Source organism: Cryptomeria japonica, chromosome 10 (assembly GCF_030272615.1).
Source record: "Cryptomeria japonica chromosome 10, Sugi_1.0, whole genome shotgun sequence".
Taxonomy (NCBI): domain Eukaryota; kingdom Viridiplantae; phylum Streptophyta; class Pinopsida; order Cupressales; family Cupressaceae; genus Cryptomeria; species Cryptomeria japonica.
This window is the reverse complement of record NC_081414.1, coordinates 640,612,864-640,633,787: the sequence shown is the minus strand read 5'-3', so window position 1 is coordinate 640,633,787 and position 20,924 is coordinate 640,612,864.

Genomic DNA, 20,924 nt, shown 5'->3' with positions numbered 1-20,924 from the left:
CAGCTATACCAGGATTGCGAATGAAGGTAGGAATTTTGAATTGTTTTCTTGTTGCCAAGAATTTACTATTTTGGTTGAAAGAAATGAATTTGTGATTAAAAATCAATTTGACTGTCCATTATGAATTTGGCTGGAGATTTTAATTTGGGTGTGTAATTCCTCCATTCCTTTTTGGGTGTTTGAAACCCTTGGATGTTTGAAAAGGATGAGAAAACCATCATGAAAATGTGATAACAATCTCAGTTTGTTTAATTCGAATTTATATTGAAACGAAATTTCTTATCAATTTCGTGCTGGGTGTTTGTGATAATTATCGGACTGTGTGGTTTTTTTTTTTTTTTAAAAAAGAAAATTTATTATATCATCTTCGGACTGTGCGTTTTTTTTGTTGAGGCGAACTGGGCGAGTTTTTAATAATAAAAACGAGCTGTGTTTTGGGGATTGGAGGCGGGGAACGGAGCTCCACCCGCTCCGCCTCCCCTCTCTCCCCCGCTCCTCCCCTTTCTCCTCCCCTCTTCCCCGCGAGCTCCCCTTACCTCCGCCCGCCTGCGGCTCACGGCGGTGGCCGCAGGGCGCCGTGGTGCCTGCGGGCACCACCGCGAGCGCCGCCTGCGGCTAGGGTTAGGGCACGACGCCTCGCCCATATTGTTAATGTATTTTTTTTTGTATAATAGAAAACATAGTTTTTTAAAATCGTTTTTTTTTTTTATGTATTTTTTTTTAGTTTTTAAAAAAAAAAAATGCATATGGTTTTAATGTCATATTAATGAATATTATTTTAATGATTAAGCTTCCTATTATTGATTAATGATTATTATATATGTGATTAATGGAAATTATTTTGTGTATTTAAACTAATCGATATTAATTCGAAATTTGTGCAAATACATTAATTATTAGTGAGATATATTTTATTAATAGAGATTAATAATTATATATTAACTAATAATTAACTGGGTTATTGTGCACTATTAGTCCTTAATTGTGTATATTTTAGTTATCATGGAATAATAAATATACTCTTTTATTAACAGTTCATTTTGGATTCTGCTATACGTGCGTAGGGAAGTAAGACTTGGATTTTGGAAATGATTATCTTCATTTGGATTCCCTTTTTATATTATATTTCTGTGATCCGTATAGAGCAACTGGGTGTGAAAATATGAAACTCTAGAGGACGGTTTAGAACCAGTATGTTTATGACGTTTGATTGGAGATTAAATATCTTATTTTAGTTGATTAATGGTTGTCTGAATTTTATTAATATGAATTGGTTAAAAACTCATTATGGCTTAATTTGCCTGTTCGATGCTTTGAACCTTAGGAGTTAGAAGACCAAGAACAACTTATCCTTTGATGAGGTAGATAACTGTAAGCTGATTTAGATCTTGTAGAAAACTTGATCGACTTTAATGATTAAATCAATTTGAGGAAATATTGTCTTTTCTGATTATTGCCTTGCGAGTTTAATTTCTGTATTCGCCTTTAATTATGAAATGGCATGTTTTGCTTGCTTAGTAGGACCCTGTCGTATGGAATGATTTGGTGTACCTATTTCAGTCCTTGATTCCGAGTTGATTGTTGTATTGTGGTAGTGTCGTTTTGATCATATCCTCCTTGTGTGTGAGTCGAATGATGATTGTATGAGTCGTGTTTGACCAGATGATTGTTTCTCTCTTCTTGAACTCCGTTCGTCTGACCATGTGTATTCCTTGGGTTTTGAGTTCGTTGAGTTTAGTCTAGTGTCGTATGGGAAAGTGGCTTTCGATTGGGGGCCGCGCCCAAAGTGGCTGCTGGGTAACCCGTCGAAAGTGAGTCTAACAAGTGATAACCTAAGTAGATTAGAATATAATCTCTAAATAAGATAAATGTGCCTCACACATGAGACGAGTGCTATCATAGATTCGACATGCTGTGAGAAGGCCTGAAATGGCAAACCATCTTCCTTGTCATCACGAGAGGATGTGTGGGTCCACACGAGGCTTGGATGGGCCGGAAGCTCGGATTAGGTTGCCAGGGTGACCCAGTGTATGGGTGACCCAGTGTATGGGGTCGGGACCTATGAAGACTTGCCATGGTAACCATACTAGGTTGTGTGATGACACTTGTCTCTACGTTCACTAGTGTGTTGTCGTTTTGTCCTGTTAGGAGTACCTTTGTGAGTCATCCTTTTGTCTCTGCCCTTGTGAGTGTCGGTTTCATGTTAGACCTTGGGTGGTGATGGCTTAGTTTTAGGGATGCTCTTCTGGACCTCTTGTTTTAGCTTTGATTATGTTCAGCTGGATCCTGTTCTTTTCAGGGATCGTTTATGTATTAATTGACCGATGCGGTCGTTTGTATATTGTTTATGTATCGCCTTGATGGCTGGATTGAAATGGTGTAACCTCTTGTATTCTTAACCTTTATTATTTATCAGAGGGGTCTTGCAGTTGAGCAGACCCGGAGATGTAGCCCTTTAGGGGTGAACTCCGAGATCATTATGGTGTTATGTGATGTATTCTCTTATGTTTCCTTTATTCAGCTTTATCATGTATGTTTAGCTTATGTTAAAATGGTTAAGTGGATAAATGGGAATTAACTATAAATGCTTATATTCAGTTCTTTCTTGAATGCCATGTTGATTGAATGCATAAGTGGTTTAGATGAGATGTGCCGTAGACGCATGTAGGTAATCGTCCTTTAAAATGCAATAAGTTGGAATATGAAAGAATGTAACTTAGAGTAATGAATTATACTCAGTTGTTGTTAAGAAATTTAAATATGCTTGGAAAGATCTCTTATGTTATGATGAAATCCTAGTGTATTAGAATGTTAGATGTATGGTTTGTAATTTTAAATGAAAAGCTTGAATGGAAATTATGAATGGATCTTAATGGATGAATCCTTGCTTGTGATTTATATTTCCATCTTCTGAAAGAAATTATCCTGATTATGAATTATCTCGTTATTAAGATGTTCAGTTTATTGGTTTAATTGTGTGAGTTAAGTGAATTGTGAAATTGAAGTAATCTCGTTGGGAAACTCTTTAGGTGTTAGTTGAAGTCTTCCGCTATGTAATCTGAATCTTTGGTATCTTGTTGCATCTTATGTGTTGTAACCTTAAAAAAATAAAATTTGCACTCTATTCTTGTTATTTTGGCTTATCCCTTCGGGGTTTCCTGGTGGGGCATTACATTTTGTATCAGAGCCCATGTTGCAAACATTGGGATCTCTGGTGTCGCGTGTGCCCTCTATTTGTGTGAGGTGTATCGACCTTATGTGTATGCTTGTCCTCCTTTTGCATGTGAGTGATTGAGCAGACCTTAGCTTGTGTGTAACGTGTGTGTTCACACTTTGTTTTCGCCTTCTTGATGTTGGCGTTTGAGTGCTTATATGTGCATTGTGTGCTTATTGATGTCTTGGTTTACGATTACTCTTATTCTGAAAGAGAGTCGTATGTACCTTCCTTTTTTGAGTGTTGTACTCTTTAGACTAATCCATTTGGATTGGTCCGTGCTTGTCTTGAATTTGAAAGTGCGAATCGTGTCTGTTTAAGATTATGATCTAGCTTAGTGTTGTCCACTTGAAGGACTTGTATGGCAGTTATTGAATGCTTATTTTGTAGAAAATTAAAAGATCATCACCATTCCTCTCTCTCTTTCTAGAAATTGAAATGATTAAGATATGTGTAATTATCTTTGATTTGAGTTTCTTGTTTGCAAGAGAGAAAAGGGTGTGACCTCTTGGACCCTTGAGTGAGCCTTATGATGCTTATGTTTCTAGATTATTAAAGGGGCTATGGGTTTAAAATTTATTTTGGGTGAATGGGAGAAAACTGTATGTTTACGTTTAAAGAATTCTCCATATGTATCTTGTAGGAGTAGCATGATTAAATTCTACCTTGGTAAGGTGCATTGCTATGCGAATAGTTGTATTATGTGAAACTGCTTGGTTTGTAGAAGAAGTGTTAAAAAGAGCATGTTATTGTAGCTTTGAGAGAATATTAATGTGTTTTCCGAAAGATTGTTTTATGTAACTCATTAAACCAGTTTGATTGAAGATTTATCTTAGCAAATGCTCCATTGAACTCGCTTTTGGGTATGTGGAATTACCTTAATGTGTTTAGAAAGTGCGAATGGAAAAGCTTGTTTGATGTGCGTGCATTAATATGTGTTATTGGGTAATAGCTCTTGCTTATCTTTGATCGTAATGTGATCTTCTCTAATAGGTTGCAAATTATGACATATGTCTGTATTGTATTATTTAAGTGAGTGTTCTTAAGAGGTCTTGCATTACCGAAAAGATTGCTTCTCTTGATCTCTGTTTTGTTTGGAAAACTAGAACCTCTTGTTGCAACCATAATCATTGGAAATGGTTTTGTTAGACTAATTGTCATCCTTCTAAACGGTAGCGAAATGAAAACCGTGTAATTGAAATGATAGGCTTATAGTGAGAAAATATATAATGCAGCATGATCTTGTTTGATCTTGCGTGTTTTGTAGGAAATGGTTTGGTTATCAAACTCTCTTTCCCTTCTCTTTGCCTAATCATAAGAATTTTAGAAATGCTATTAAAGAGTGCACTGATTTAATAGAATGTTTATAAAACATGTGGAATTGTGTGTTTGCTTTTTGGCTTCATAGTGATAGATGAAAGTCTTAAGCTTTAGAAATGAATTTGCTTAGCTAGTAATTTAATTATGAATGCTTAGTGAGATTCGAGAAAGATATAGAAATGATGTTATTTCCTTATGTAATTGGAATCTCCCTTGTATAGATGTTAGCGTACTGAAAAGTACTCCCCGTAATGTGACTAAACCAGTGCTGGTGTATTTGCATGTGTTGTAAGAAACCAGTGCTTATTATGTGTGCCCATGGATTGGTGAAGTAATCAACCATGGAGGATATGTTGCTTATGAGTATGGGAAACCATACTATTTAAGTGCTGTTGCTTATTTGTTTCCCTGCTGAGTACCAAACCTCGGGTTGTGGGTAACTCGGTATGTTAAGGGGTAGTATTCGAAGTAACCGTTCCTTGAATAGTATGGATTGGCGTACGAGTAATGTCGGCACGAAGCGACTTTAGCTTCTCTACTTCGAGGAATGATATAGTTGTACTACTAAACTGTATCAAGGTGTACTCAATACTTTCCCTTGTGATGAACCTATTTACGAGGTTCATGAGTGCCAGCCTTATTCCTATCCTTTATTTTGAGCATATTGTTGGATTCTATTGGAGCATCTGTTGCCTTGTCTTCATGAGAGGCGTGTTATTGTCTTACATAAGTTGCCAACTGACTAGTGTTGGTAGACTTGTGGTTAGACCTTAGCCATGTATACCTCTGGCTTACGACGAGTATCCTGAGAGGAACATCGCTATGCGGAGTGTGACCAGCGCGTGCCTTATCCGCGGGGTACACTGCCATGCGGGATACGTCCATTGCGTGTGTTGTCCGCTTGGAGTATTGCCATGCCGTGCTGAGACACGATGCGGGATGTAGTAGACATTTCCATGCGGCCTACCGCTAGGTATTGGGTAGAGCCATGCCACGTGACAACGTGATGCGGGGTGATGCCGAGGTGCACACTACCATGCCATGCGGGTGTGTGACTTGGCCACACCACATGATGAGCTACTAGGATAGCTAGACGATTGTTCCTTCCTTCCTCGTTGGTGGCTAGCTATTAGTCACGTAGTGATGTAATGTGCACTTATGAATTTCTTTTATTTATTTCTTTGTGGGCCAGCAATTTATTCTACTTTGACTGTGAAGGTGTAGCCACGATCTTGTGATCTTTTGCACTTTTGATTTGGTGTTGAGATTCCGGATTATTTTCTTGCCTTACTATTGGAATTGAGGATTTATTATCTTTATTCTTCTATACTTTGGTGGCTAAACCGGTTTATCCTTGTTGTTTTCGTATGCTGGTCTTGTGTTGCAATGTGAATTCCTCTCCAAGAACGTAGGAGATGGGCTTGGATGAGTGTATGCGAGGAAGTAGATGCAAGGAACCTTGAGGATGGAGGTACATGAGGCTGTGATGCAGCTAGTATCCACTACCTACCTATGTGTGGTGACTATCTCTTGGAGGCTAAACACCTTGCACAACAAGGGATATTCACGAATGTCTTGTATGGAAGGTAGCACCGCTATGGTGTGCCTAGCACCATCAAGCCTTTGAGTGAGATATTGGATTTTTATGATCATATTGTGGTTATGAGATCAGGCATAGAGATGCTGATCATGCATGTTATCTTTGACCGAGCATTAGACATGCTCACATGTGGCTTTTTCTGTTATGCATTCCAGTTATGTGGATGGTTATTATTTGTATCATGGAGTAAATTGTGTTAACTTGTCACTATGTTATGGGACATAGTCTTTGGAAAGGTGTTCTTATGCCTGGCAAGTGTAACCAATTGAGTTATTTATGTTGCTCTTATTTCATGAAAGTTAATATGGTTGTAGAAATTGATATTTTGAGCTAGTTCTATGTTATTAAATCTTATGATAAAGATGGATTGGTAAAGGAAATTGATCATGATGGCACGTTTTCTTGTCATTTTTGGTAGATGATTATGGTAATTGTTGTTTACCTCGTTGTAATGCTTTAATTTGGTGTAATGAAAGGAAGAAAATTCTTGTTTCTCTGCTATGATTGTGGATAATTCCTAGAATATTTTAAGGAATGTATGGTTTTAAATGTATCTTGCCAATGGATAATGGCGTTTGTAAAGGATTTTGCAATTATATTTCATTTATTTATAGAAAGATTTCTATGTGCAATTTGATCCTTGTTGAATGAGTTTTAGGGCTGATGCGTACGACATGTTCTTCATCTAGCCTTACGACTTCCAGGAGTAAGTCGGAACCTAGGGGGGGAGAATGTAGTACCCCTACCCTAGTCTATTTCTAACCTTGGTTTAATCTTGATTAGTTTATCGTAATATGATGTTACAATCAGATGTTTGATTTAACGCATAGCTATTGATGTGGTTCTCACACTAGTTGTATGCAGATTTTCAGTGTGCCTATTTCATGGTATCAATATTGAGCTAACGTTTTCATTAAATTTTATATATGTATGCATGTATGATCATTGGCTGCAGGAAATTTCAGGTACACGCCGCGTGAGTGCGAGGTTCGTCTTCACCTGGATGTGCAGGTTTGAGTGTACCTTTTTAATCCTTAGAGTTGGATTAGGTGGTCGTAGGACCCTAGTTGACCTTAGTCGTGCTCAAGTGAGCATCATCAGTCGTCGTCGGTGATCCCTTCTTGTTTGGGTTTGCGAGTCGTCTGTTTGGTTGGCTTTCTCGATTTGCGTGCTTGGTGTGTTTGGATAAATTGATTTAATTAGTCCTTAGTAATTATCTTGATTAAATATGTATTTGAGCATTAGAGATTAATGGACTAGATTAATCAGAATTTCATTATGCGATTTTCGTCGATATTGGATTGCTTGTTTTTAATTGGAAGTAAATTCGATTAAATGACTGATTTTGATTATTAAATGCATTATATATATATGCTGTTGAAAAAGAAAGATTTGTTTTTAATTGCGATAGGTTTAATTGTATTCTGTTGGATTATTAAATTAGAAAGATTAAATTTCAGTGGTTTGGGAAATCGTTTTTGAATTAAAAAGCAAGTTTAATTGTTGCTATAATGGAAAAGAATTAAATTTTGTGAATTATTTGTAAATAAAAATTTTAATTCCAAAAATGGAATTTTTGGGTCAACTCTTCCATATAACCCAAATTTGGGGAAATTTGGAAGGATGGACATTTTTGGAGGAGATTTTAGTTGGAAAGATTTTTGGGGGTTTTTGGAGAAGAGGCAGTTTGCTGAATCTGGCAGGTGGGCTCTCCCTCAGCTATACCAGGATTGCGAATGAAGGTAGGAATTTTGAATTGTTTTCTTGTTGCCAAGAATTTACTGTTTTGGTTGAAAGAAATGAATTTGTGATTAAAAATCAATTTGACTGTCCATTATGAATTTGGCTGGAGATTTTAATTTGGGTGTGTAATTCCTCCATTCCTTTTTGGGTGTTTGAAACCCTTGGATGTTTGAAAAGGATGAGAAAACCATCATGAAAATGTGATAACAATCTCAGTTTGTTTAATTCGAATTTATATTGAAACGAAATTTCTTATCAATTTCGTCCTGGGCGTTTGTGATAATTATCAGACTGTGTGGTTTTTTCTTTTTAAAAAAAAAAGAAAATTTATTATATCATCTTCGGACTGTGCGTTTTTTTGTTGAGGTGAACTGGGCGAGTTTTTAATAATAAAAACGAGCTGTGTTTTGGGGATTGGAGGCGGGGAGCGGAGCTCCACCCGCTCCGCCTCCCCTCTCTCCCCCGCTCCTCCCCTTTCTCCTCCCCTCTTCCCCGCGAGCTCCCCTTACCTCCGCCCGCCTGCGGCTCACGGCGGGCCTGCGGGCACCACCGCGAGCACCGCCTGCGGCTAGGGTTAGGGCACGGCGCCTCGCCCATATTGTTAATGCGTTTTTTTTTGTATAATAGAAAACATAGTTTTTAAAATCATTTTTTTTTTTTTATGTATTTCTTTTTAGTTTTAAAAAAAAAAAATGCATATGGTTTTAATGTCATGTTAATGAATATTATTTTAATGATTAAGCTTCCTATTATTGATTAATGATTATTATATATGTGATTAATGGAAATTATTTTGTGTATTTAAACTAATCGATATTAATTCAAAATTTGTGCAAATACATTAATTATTAGTGAGATATATTTTATTAATAGAGATTAATAATTATATATTAACTAATAATTAACTGGGTTATTGTGCACTATTAGTCCTTAATTGTGTATATTTTAGTTATCATGGAATAATAAATATACTCTTTTATTAACAGTTCATTTTGGATTCTGCTATACGTGCGTAGGGAAGTAAGACTTGGATTTTGGAAATGATTATCTTCATTTGGATTCCCTTTTTATATTATATTTCTATGATCCGTATAGAGCAACTGGGTGTGAAAATATGAAACTGTAGAGGATGGTTTAGAACCAGTATGTTTATGACGTTTGATTGGAGATTAAATATCTTATTTTAGTTGATTAATGGTTGTCTGAATTTTATTAATATGAATTGGTTAAAAACTCATTATGGCTTAATTTGCCTGTTCGATGCTTTGAACCTTAGGAGTTAGAAGACCAAGAACAACTTATCCTTTGATGAGGTAGATAACTGTAAGCTGATTTAGATCTTGTAGAAAACTTGATCGACTTTAATGATTAAATCAATTTGAGGAAATATTGTCTTTTCTGATTATTGCCTTGCGAGTTTAATTTCTGTATTCGCCTTTAATTATGAAATGGCATGTTTTGCTTGCTTAGTAGGACCCTGTCGTATGGAATGATTTGGTGTACCTGTTTCAGTCCTCGATTCCGAGTTGATTGTTGTATTGTGGTAGTGTCATTTTGATCATATCCTCCTTGTGTGTGAGTCGAATGATGATTGTGTGAGTCGTGTTTGACCAGATGATTGTTTCTCTCTTCTTGAACTCCGTTCGTCTGACCATGTGTATTCCTTGGGTTTTGAGTTCGTTGAGTTTAGTCTAGTGTCGTATGGGAAAGTGGCTTTCGATTGGGGGCCGCGCCCAAAGTGGCTGTTGGGTAACCCGTCGAAAGTGAGTCTAACAAGTGATAACCTAAGTAGATTAGAATATAATCTCTAAATAAGATAAATGTGCCTCACACATGAGACGAGTGCTATCATAGATTCGACATGCTGTGAGAAGGCCTGAAATGGCAAACCATCTTCCTTGTCATCACGAGAGGATGTGTGGGTCCACACGTGGCTTGGATGGGCCGGAAGCTCGGATTAGGTTGCCAGGGTGACCCAGTGTATGGGGCCGGGACCTATGAAGACTTGCCATGGTAACCATACCAGGTTGTGTGATGACACTTGTCTCTACATTCGCTAGTGTGTTGTCGTTTTGTCCTGTTAGGAGTACCTTTGTGAGTCGTCCTTTTGTCTCTGCCCTTGTGAGTGTCGGTTTCATGTTAGACCTTGGGTGGTGATGGCTCAGTTTTAGGGATGCTCTTCTGGACCTCTTGTTTTAGCTTTGATTATGTTCAGCTGGATCCTGTTCTTTTCAGGGATCGTTTATTTATTAATTGACCGATGCGGTCGTTTGTATATTGTTTATGTATCGCCTTGATGGCTGGATTGAAATGGTGTAACCTCTTGTATTCTTAACCTTTATTATTTATCAGAGGGGTCTTGCAGTTGAGCAGACCCGGAGATGTAGCCCTTTAGGGGTGAACTCCGAGATCATTATGGTGTTATGTGATGTATTCTCTTATGTTTCCTTTATTCAGCTTTATCATGTATGTTTAGCTTATGTTAAAATGGTTAAGTGGATAAATGGGAATTAACTATAAATGCTTATATTCGGTTCTTTCTTGAATGCCATGTTGATTGAATGCATAAGTGGTTTAGATGAGATGTGCCATAGACGCATGTAGGTAATCGTCCTTTAAAATGCAATAAGTTGGAATATGAAAGAATGTAACTTAGAGTAATGAATTATACTCAGTTGTTGTTAAGAAATTTAAATATGCTTGGAAAGATCTCTTATGTTATGATGAAATCCTAGTGTATTAGAATGTTAGATGTATGGTTTGTAATTTTAAATGAAAAGCTTGAATGGAAATTATGAATGGATCTTAATGGATGAATCCTTGCTTGTGATTTATATTTCCATCTTCTGAAAGAAATTATCCTGATTATGAATTATCTCGTTATTAAGATATTCAGTTTATTGGTTTAATTGTGTGAGTTAAGTGAATTGTGAAATTGAAGTAATCTCGTTGGGAAACTCTTTAGGTGTTAGTTGAAGTCTTCCGCTATGTAATCTGAATCTTTGGTATCTTGTTGCATCTTATGTGTTGTAACCTTAAAAAAATAAAATTTGCACTCTATTCTTGTTATTTTGGCTTATCCCTTCGGGGTTTCCTGGCGGGGCATTACACAATAACACTACTAGACCACACAACAACTTCAGAACATACATTTCTAGACCATCTACAACACATAGTGACATCAATGACAACACAATACAACAAATCAAGTTTCTATTCTCCCCCTTTTTCATTGATGGCAACACCTGTGTACCGAGCCAACAATAAAGAAAACTAATTTTACAAACTAATCTATCTCCCATTTGCTATATTTCTCCCCCTTTGACATCAAGGACAAAGGGAACTCTGCAAAGATCTCTCTCCCCCTCATTGATAAGACATTGATAATTGTACCCCTTACTACTCCCCTTGAGAGAATCCACTACATCAATCTAGGAGCAAAAGATGAACTTTAGAACTCCCCCTAGAGAGATGCATGAACTTAATGCATCTAGTTTAAAGGAGGGATAATAACCCCCAACTTATGTCAAAGATACTCAAAGGTATCCTTCACCAAAGCCCTAGTAAAAATATCTGCAATCTATTCTTTAATAGGAACATAGTCTAATCCGACTTCCTTCTCTCTTAAGAAATGATACCAGATAGCAATATGTTTAGACCTTGAATGCATTACTAGATTATTTGACATGTTAATAACACTAGTGTTATCATACATAATAGGAATTGCTTCATCATACTTCACTGTAATATCATTAAGAATTTGCTTCATCCATCTAACCTGAGTATAGAAAGATGTTGTTGCAATATATTTTGCTTTTGTAGTAGATAATGACACCAAATCTTGTTTCCTACTCTACTAAGAGACCAATCTATCTCCCAAGAAAAATCCACTACCACATTTACTTCTCCTATCATCAGCACATCTAGCCCAATCAATATATGCATAAGCTTTTCAAAGTGAAATCATCATCCTTCTTATACCATAATCCACAATCTGGAGTCCCTTTCAAATATATGAATATCCTCTTTACCATTTTATCATGAGATTTCTTAGGATTATCTTGATATCTAGCAACCAAACAAATAACTTGCATAATGTTCGATCTTGAATCAATCAAATACAAAAATCCTCCAACCATTGACCTATACTTTTTCTAATCAACATCTGGAGATCCATCATCCTTACTTATCTTACAACCAATAGCCATAGGGGTTGCACTTGATTTAGAGTTCTCCATCTCAAACTTATTCAACAACACTTTGATATACTTGGCCTGAGAAATAAAAATGCCTTTCTCTAATTGGGTAACTTGGAGAGCAAGAAAAAATGGCAGCTCACCTATCATAGACATCTCAAACTCCTTTTGCATATCTTCTACAAACTTCTTACATACATCATCATCTCCTCCAAACCTGATATCATCAACATACACAATAACAATCAATAATTTATCACCTTCAACTTTGAAATAAATGTTATTATTTGTAGTGCCTTTCCTAAGGTTTTGTTGCAACAAATATCTATCCAACCTTGCATACCAATCTCTAGGAGCTTTCTTAAGTCCATAAATTGCCTTCTTTAGTTTGCAAACCATATCTAAATCTTCTAATAGCTTGAATCCATCCAATTGTCCAATGCATACTTCTTCCTCAAGTTCTCCATTCAAAAATGTGTACTTGACATCCATTTGATATACTTAAAATTTGTTGTAAGCAACAAATGCAAGAAACATCCTTATAGCTTCCATTATTGCAACTAGAGCAAAAGTATCATCAGAGTCTATACCTTAAACTTGTGATTAACCCTTACATGCCAATCTTTCCTTGTTCCTTGTAACTTTTCCATCTTCATTCAGCTTGTTCTAGAACACCTACTTGGTTCCTATCACATTCTTATCCATCAGTCTAGGTACCAGTTACAATGTATGATTTTTCTCTATTTGATTTAGCTCCTCTTTTATTGCCTTAATCAAAATTTTATCCTTTCTATCTTCCATATAAGTCTTTGGTTCTACCTACGATAAGAAACAATAGTTTGATTAGTCACTAGCTTCTACAAGTCTTCTTCTTGTCTGAACATCTTTATTCTTGTCTCCAATAATTTGTTCCTCGGAATGATTCTTCCTCACATACTTTTCTGGTGTCTTAGGAGTTTGTTCAATTTTCTTTTCTTCTGTACTTGTTTCTTCTTTCTTTTTCAAAGCAGCCTTCTCTTCCGCAAAAATCAAAATAACTTTTATCCCAATCTCAAATTCAGGTACAATCTTAGTTTGATTTCATTCTTCACTAACTCTAACATTTTCACTCTCCACAATCTTGTTGAGCCTCTTGTTGTACACCAATAAGCCTTACTCCTTGTAGAATATCCCAAGAATATGCCTTCATCTAATATTGCATCAAACTTCGCTAGATCATCATCATTTCTCCTTATGTAGCACTTGCTTCCAAATGTTTTGAAATAGTTGACTATAGGAGGTCTTCTGTTCCATAGCTCATAAGGTGTATTTGTTTAATTCACTCTTATCTACACCCTAGTAATTATATAAATAGTAGTATGCACAAACACTTTCCAACACACATTAGGCAAGTTAGCATTCTTTATCATAGTTCTAGCCATTTCAACAATTGCTTTCTTCTTTCTTTCTACTACTCCATTTTGTTGAGGGGTCCTAGGAGCATAAATATGTCTTCTAATACCATGCTCTTCACATAATCTATCAAAATTATTTGAATTAAACTCTCCTCCTCTATTAGATCTTAATAAACATTTGATTCTAGCATCAATTGATTCTCAACCATTGACTTGAATATTTTAAACCTTTCTAATGCTTTAGATTTTTCTCTCAAGAAAGTAACTCATGTCATCCTAGAATAATCATTAATAATCAACATAAAAAACCTTTCACCATTTAGTCCTCTTGTCCTTGTAGGTCCACATAGATCTATATGAACTAGCTTCAAAGGTATTGAAGTTTAATACTCCATGTTCTTGAATCTCCTCTTTGTTTGCTTTCCTAAATAACATTCCATGTACATAGTATCAACATGTTCGAGAATATTTGGTAAATCTCTTACAACATGACTAGAATTTATCTTCACCATATTGTCAAAATTGATATGTCAAATTCTTTTGTGGCACAACCAACATAGATTGTTTTGCACCAACATACAATTACTACCACTATTATCCTTCACATAGTAAACATTGCCATTAGTTCTTGTACCTTTTGCTAAATGTAAATCTTGGCAAATAACTTTTATGTGTGTGTGTGTGTGTGTGTGTGTGTGTGTGAGAGAGAGAGAGAGAGAGAGAGAGAGAGAACATTTCATTTTAGACAACTCTACTTTCTCTTCTCGCAACATTAGAATATTCCAGATGAGATTACCAAAGTAAAACCTACCCATAGTCATTTTGGTGCCAAAAATTATACCCATTAAAACTATTAATCCACCACACACAGGAAGACAATCAGAAAGAAATTACATACTGTAGACGTATAAAAATGACCATATTCCTAAATGAATATTTTATGTTCATTTCTCTATTTAATTAAATCCAATTTAATTAAATTATCCACATTCCTCTATCTAATTAAGTAAATTACTCAATTTATTTAAATTAAATTCACTATACCCGTTTAATGAATAAATCATTTTTCCCCTATCCACTTTTAATTAAATTCAAATTTAATTAAATAGTTATCCTAAATTGAATAAATCTAATTTATTTATTTTCCCCAAATTGCAAAAAAATTGAATTAAATTAACTTTATTTCAATTAAATCCTATTATCCCTCCATCCACTTGCAAAATCCTACATCTCCCACTTGCCTTCCTAAACCCCTTTCTAATCCCTTCTACACTCTTCTAATCACTTCTAATTAGCCTAACCCATCTTCTAAACTTTGTCACATCCCTAAGCAAGGGGAAGTCACTTCTCAAATCCTCAAAGTCTTTGATAACCATTAAAGGCTTCAAGCCTTCAACCACTTAATTCCCCAAAGTCTTCATAACCATTAATGGTTAACTCAAACCCTCTTACATGGTTAAAGAATTTCTTTTAACTCAACCTCCATCTAACCCAAAGGTCTCATCAAGCATTTATTGCTTTGACCATGATTATCTCTTAATCATTTGCACAAGGGTTTATCCTTGGATTAACTCTTAATCCAATACGTAATCTTAACTTAGACTTAACCCTTACCCTCTAGATGACCATGAGGTCTTCTCAGGCATTTAATGCCTCCAACCCCTTCTCTCAACCCAACCCTATGTTGACACTTGTCACCATTTCATTGGTGCAAATTGCAAACATGGATCCCCAACTTTCAAACTCAACCCTTGATCAACTCTTCCAATCCTGACCATCCATTGCCCTGTTTTTGCTATAAATAGAGCTCTCATTCCTCCATTTTGATATATCCTCCAAATTTGTAGTATCACACTTATGCTCAAATACATTCAAGCTTTCATATATCATTGTTATGCTCATCATTTTAGCCTCTTTTAAATCAGGAATTAGTCTAAATATGCATGTTTAGAATATTTTCTTTATCATTTAGCTCAATCATAGACTAAATATATCATGTTAGGATAATACTCATACTAACCTTGTTATCTTATCATCTAGTTTATTGCATTTCTAAGATCATGCATAGCTTAGGATGCATTTCATTCTAAAATCTATCAAAAGCATCCCTCGTTCTTGCATTTGCCATCCCTAAACCATTTTGCTCAGTGATCTGAGAGAAAAAATATTGGTTTGAGGGACATTGTAAGATAGAGAACCATGGGACCCACCTTGGGAAGCTGAGTTATACTTCATTACTCCATAGCTTGCACCAAGAAGTCCTATGTGTGTGTGTGTGGACAAGTCTTTTGGAATATTTTCACATTTCAAGTTCTATCGGCTCGCTTTTCCCGCATACATTTCTGGCGCCTACCGTGGGGCCCAACCCGATATATCAAATCAGTTTTTAAATTTAACTACTTTTGCAGGCACGTGGGAAAAATGAATTAGCGTGTTAAGTTGACTGTTTAGCGCATCTGGTTAACAGCCTAGCATATCCAGTTCACTATTTAGCGCATGGAGTCCATCATCTAGCACGTGAAGTTTATATATTAGCGCATCAAATCACTAATTTTCCTGTAGGTCTCGGTGCAGGAGAAAAACAAAGCAGTGCTTTCGGCGCACAGAGTAACGCATCCAGAAAATAGTGTAGCACATTCAAACCATATTTTAGCGCATACAGTTTGTTCTGTAGCACATTGCAAATAGAAGCAAAAATTGTAACCGAAAGTTAAAAATTAGACTTGTGGAAGTCCACCAAAGCATCTAACGTTTTTCCTCTTATTTTCTTGCAGGATTCTAACCAATTTGTTGCAGAAAGGAGCGTAATATTAGAATATTTAGATAGTTAAGATTTTCACTAACTTAGTTAAGTTAGTTTAAAATTTTGAACATCTTTTATTCTTAAAATTGAACTCACTTATTTCTTTTGGGCTATAAAAAGAACCACTATCAGAAATTTTCTTGCTTTTATAGGAGAAAAACTTCATTTTGGAAGCTCTAAAAAGAACAAGCAAATTTACTTTTTGCAAAGCTTAAAACGAACCTCACCTTCCTTTGGTGTCTAAAAGGATCCAGCTTATTTTGCAAAGTAAAAGAACCTCATTTTTATTTTGTGCAAGGCAAAAAGGGAAAATTTTCCCCTATCGACTTTAATTTTGTTGACCAACATCACGATTTACTTTGTTGACCATATTTATTTTTCAAAAGTTTTGGAAATACACACTTTGCTATGAAAGGTTAAAAAGAACATCATGCTTATTGAAGCAACATCTCCAAATAGAAGTTAACAAATCATTGTTTTGAAGGCTAAAAAGAACAACTTGATTGCCTTGCCTCGAAAGTGGAAGGAATATGCTCTCCCCTTAACTGGGTGATCAAAAATCCAGACCATTCTTAAAGCTTTCTATATTTCAAGCATAAATCCTTTAGTAGGCCTGCCTTCCTAAGGAGTTGAAATCAACTCTTAAAGCCGTTTATGGCTGGTGTGAAGGGAACGACCTAAGTGGGGAACGACCTAAGTGGGGAACGACTTTGATGCCAAGTGTTCCAACCCACTATAATCAAACGTGGAAAGTGATGAAAGTCCTTTTCAACGGTTGCGCATAGCGATTAGCCTTCCCTCAGTATCCTCAAGATACATAAAGCCTTTGTTCTAAAGGTTGGGAAGCCTCCTGAGGGAGTTTATCACTGATGGCCGAACGAGAAGACTGATTATGAACCATAGAATTAGAAACTTTGAACCAAGTCAGTAACCAGACATTTATAACATCATAGTGCAAGGGTGGGGAAGAATCCACCCCCGATATTACTCACCATACATCTCCCAAGATAACTACTCAATTGTGAAGCGATTCACTTTGAGTTAATTTCTGGCAAAAAGCAAAAAAACGGGCACCCTCTAGGGGGTGACATGACTGTTTGAGCTAACAAAGTATCGAGACTAGTGGACTATGATGTTATTTATGACCTTTGAATAAAGAGTTTTTCTGAAGTGTATTATTCGTATCCAAACCTATTAAAACATTGGGGATTTGAACACATCCTTGCAGAACATACACTTTTGTTAGATTAGGCAAAATGGTTGTACTTTTTGTGCTGTGCTTGCATTTACTACTTTGGAAAATCATCCATCAAACTTGAAAAATTCACGACAAAAATTCAAAATTTGCAAAAAATCACCAAAGGAAAAATCAGGGTAGTTTAGCGCATAAGAGCAACTTCTTAGCGCGTGAGGAATTTTTGTTAGCGCATCCAACCATAAAATTAGCGTGTCAGTTCCAAATAGTAGCGTTTTATCCCTAAGCAAAACGGTGTGAAAAAATTTAGCGCATCAGAGAAACAGTCTAGCGCATGGAAGCATCAACTTAGCGCATGGAGGCTAAACATTAGTGCATCAGGTTCACAGGTTAGCACATTACAGGCTTAGACTAGCGCATAGCTTTTTCAAAACAGATAGAAAACAATTTTGAACAGTCAAAACTTTAGCACATGTCTAGGGGCAGCCTAGCGCGTGTGGTCATTATTTTAGCGCGTGGAGTAATTTTTGTAGCACATGTAGTCTCTGTTTTAGCGTGTGATCAAAAACATAAAAACAGAGGGCAAAACAGTAAAAAATTTCAAAAACATTTTCAGAAGCATTTTCCATCAAACGTCATTTTTCATCAAAGAAGAGTAGCGAAAACAAACCATTAAGACTATTTCTTGAGCTAAATTTGTATCAAAACAAACGTTGTAAAAATCCTAAATTGATCGCACAATAAAACATGTCTATCCTATCATAATCCAGAAACCTCATCATCAATATCAGTAGAATCCTTTACCATCTTACGGATTTTATCTCACAAAAACACTTGTTTAAAATTTTCAAGTTGTCAAATCCAGTCTCCATATTGGGAGGCTTTTATCCATATCATTTGACACGCTTTGTCGTGAAGGGGCATCTAAACCTTCACTTTGATAGAGTAAGATTTGAAATTTTCCAAACAAAATCAACTGAATCCAAACAAATCAAAGGAAACCATTGACCACTCATGCATGACTAATCCTCATATTCTGAGAAGAAAGAACCTTTATCATAACATCACATTGAAGAAACAACAACCTAGTTTTTCCAAATTCATCAAGAGAAACAAGTTTTTATACATCAATTGTCAACTTTTCAAATCTCGTCGGGTATTCCTTCATCACGTCAAACGTTATATCCAAAACAAATCCAACAAATTTGACAAAGAACCCTTGAAGATAAGAGCCTACTGTCAAAAGTCTGCTTTTAATCAGATCATAAACCACGAAGAAAAAATCAATCCAGCATTCCTGCTCGATGGGTGTATCACTTATAACACATCTTGACCAGAACCACCCACCCCCGAGCAACATATCAACGAGGCTTTTGTCCCCTTCATCACTGAAAGTTTCTACTAACATGCCTGTTACTCGCTCTCAAAGAAATCAACAATGCGAGACACACGCAGAGTCTAGTATGAATCGAAGATTGTCAAATCCTTTTGAAGTTCCACACTTAGAAGAAACTGAAATTTCTGAAGCACTTCTTCAGGAATGTCAGGAAAACCCCTCATTCCAAAAACATCTTTAAAATCGGATCTCGACAATATGCATATCAAGAACAACAAAGAGAAGAAGAAACTTGTAACTTTGAACAACACATACCTGAGCAACACTTTCTAGAACAACGCATACCAGAAATGCATATACCCGAGCTAGAAACTCCCGAGCAAAATATACCATTTACCACACCTTTTCAACTGAGAACAAATACAAGGGAAGAACTTTTCCCTCAACAAGACAATATACCTTTGGCTGCCCTTACTCAACAAATGCAACTGTTGCAAAGGCAAATACAGGATATGCAACAAGGGACAACAGTGCGGTATTCTTTAAACAAAATATGTCCTTATCCATTTGACAGAAGATTGAACATGGTGCCTTTTCCTCCAAACTTAGACGTTCCCAAATTTGATAAATATGATGGGAAAAGTGATCCCCGAGATCATGTTCAAGAATTTTGCACAATGAGCCTTGAATTTGCTCATGATGACACCTATTTGATGAGGTTATTCCCAAGAAGTTTGGGAGGGCAAACAATGGAATGGTTATCCAAAATTACACCACCTGTCAGATCATTTGATGAATTGGCTAACAAATTCATAACCCAATATTCCTATAACATCCAACATGCCATAACCATGCTAGATGTTTGCAACACCAAACAAAAGAACAATGAAACATTCATGATGTTACTTCAATGCTGGCGACGCATAGTATCCAGATATCCTCGAGATATTCCCGAAAAGGAGAAAATGGAAATCTTCATCGATAACTTGAATGGTGAAATGAGTTATAGGCTAAAACTTCAATGCATACCATCTTTCGCTAAATTAATTGAAAATGACATTCAAGTAGAGGAAGCGTGTGTCAAAAAGGGAGCACTCAAATTCTACAAGGAAGGAACAAACTCATCAAACTACAATAACCAGAACAACACCAACCTCGACAAATCTTGATTTTGGACTCGAAACAAAAATGAAGGCAACAATGAAATGCATGATCCCAAATCTAAGCAACCAGTGCTTGCATTATCCGGAAATCCTCAAAACATGAAAACTCCTAAGAATGCTAATCCAAATGCTAACACATATACACCAAACAACGATCAAGGACAACTCAACACAAACGACACCAACAATACTCAAAGTAAAAACATGAATCCAGGACCTAACAACAATTCATGCAACAACACAAATAATTTCCAAAAGCGTATCTTCACACCACTGGGGCAATCACTAGAATCCGCATTCAGAGAACTTTTGGCACACAAGATTCTTTCTTTGCCTCCAATCAGCAACTATGAACCCCAAATCAAACCACCTTGGTGGAATGATTCACACTATTGTGATTACCATTATAACAAGGGTCATTAGACGAACGATTGCATGAGGTTAAAACATGTGGTGCAAGATATGATTGATCGAGGTGACTTAACAGTAGATGGTCTCAAAACAAATGGTGATCATGGAGCCTTTAAAAATCCTCTTCCAAATTATAACAAAGATGGAGCTTCAACCTCAAACGATCCACGTGGAGCTCATGTCAACCATATCTACAACAACACCATAAATCACATATCAGCTGAAGATCATCAAGTAAATGTCATTACCATCCGAGATAAGCGTGATCATGAATCTGTCAATGTAACAATCCGAACTCAGAAATATGTCTTAAAAGGACATACGTCACCTACAACTACCACACCAAAAATCCAGTATGACTTGGTTAGCCAACTATGCAAAACTCCAGCTCAGATATCTATACTAGAATTGCTGAAACTATCCCCGAAGCACAAAGACATCTTAGAACAAGCACTATTGGAAACTAATGTACCTCAAAATCTGGATACAGACAGATTTCAAGCCATGGTCGCCCATATGACTGGACCTCATAACCTCACCTTCTCAAAA